We start from the raw sequence: 1,492 nt of genomic DNA, 5'->3' as shown, positions 1-1,492 counted from the left end.
GCGCACGAGCAGCTCCGTTTCCTCTCTGGAGACCTCTCTTTGCGCTTGCAAATTCCACAGTGTAAATAGCGAATCCGCCATAACGCGAGCGCAACTGGCTCTTAACGGGAATGGGAGATGAGACTTGATTGGTTTATTGCACGTTATGCCCAAAACACACCCATTACTCATTAAGAGAATAGGGACAACCCTTTTAGACCATGCACCGGGCGCGCCGACTGTTTTTCCCATCATTAAATTAGCAAAAGTGGATTAGGACATGCCCTAAGTGCACCTGCGCCTTGCGCTTCAGACCATGCGCTTAGATCGTTAAAATAGGGCCCTTTATGTTTAAGCATATAATGATATTCTAGGGAATTGCGTGCTTCTAATTTTATAGCAACAGTTTTGACTGGACCCTTTTCTATTCTAACATGACAATGCCTATGTGTATAAGGCAAGGTTCAAAAAGAAATGATTGATTTAACTGTAAATTAGCATGATAATTTGTTTTGTCATATGCCATAGCTATGCATGACTACTCACTAGACAAATGCAGCCAAAATAAATACATCTCAATTTTCAGTCAAGTAATGAATTAATGCACAAGTTAATGAAACAATTATATTTTATTTACTGACAACAGGAAATATGAATAAATGAGTAAAAGAATAAATAAAAGTAACCATGAAAAGATTACAAAAAAGAAAACACAGGAAACAAAGCTTTATTCAAACATATTGTTCTAACAAACATGTATTTACAGGCAGTGAAGCCACATCCTACTGCCATCTCAACACAGCTGTTCCAGTTCTGCAGCTTTATTCTGATGAAGCAGCTGACCACCGTGTTTCTTTGCCGTCCATCACGACCCTCATTGCTGCAGTCAGACTGAATCTGATCATGGATGGGAAAGGGACATTGAGGCTGTCCTTGGCTGAGTGCATGGAGAGGATGAGGAAGACCATGATGACGCCCCTGAACCACACAATCTTGAACAAGAGCAGGAGAACATGTGTAGGACAATCTGACTGCTGCCGTGTCTGCTCCAAAAATTTGTGCGCCTACTCTCCATGAGCACGACTACCTGAAAAACATTTACACAGAGTAAAACGTTTTACAATTCATGTTGTCAGCATTTCATTTCATATGTTTACAATTACATGCTAATATTTGTCATAGCTTCATTACTAGTGAGCTAAACCACTGAACTGGTAAGCAGAAGGTTGCTGGTTCGATCTCCGCAGTCGTCACCACCGGTGTGTCCTTCAGCAAGGCTCTTTACTCCAGGTGGCTGCTGGGGGATTGGGGTCCCTGTAATAAGAGCACTGTAAGTCACTTCGGATAAAAGTGTCTGACAAATGAATAAATGTAAATGTGATTTTTGTATATCCTTTTTTGTGTCTTGAGCACAAACACTCAATAAAGCTGCTTATTTCTCAAAGTTTATTTCTTCAAGGTACTACTATAATATAAATGCATGCATATATTTCATACAGTTTCTATTTGGGGG

At 40.2% G+C, this 1,492-nt stretch overlaps 1 long non-coding RNA gene across 1 annotated transcript; it reads right to left on the bottom strand.

Annotated features, from left to right (window-relative positions):
* Positions 1-695: 695 nt before the first annotated feature.
* Positions 696-1,269, bottom strand: LOC107724594 (uncharacterized). The gene is made up of 3 exons (XR_001638036.1): positions 1,192-1,269; positions 979-1,066; positions 696-852 (listed from the first exon to the last, which is right to left on the bottom strand). It is a non-coding gene; the product is annotated as an uncharacterized LOC107724594 (long non-coding RNA).
* Positions 1,270-1,492: the final 223 nt, after the last annotated feature.

This window comes from Sinocyclocheilus rhinocerous, unplaced genomic scaffold (genome assembly GCF_001515625.1).
Source record: "Sinocyclocheilus rhinocerous isolate Xijiao unplaced genomic scaffold, SAMN03320098_v1.1 scaffold304, whole genome shotgun sequence".
Taxonomy (NCBI): Eukaryota; Metazoa; Chordata; class Actinopteri; order Cypriniformes; family Cyprinidae; genus Sinocyclocheilus; species Sinocyclocheilus rhinocerous.
This window is presented reverse-complemented; position numbering and strand designations above follow the sequence as displayed.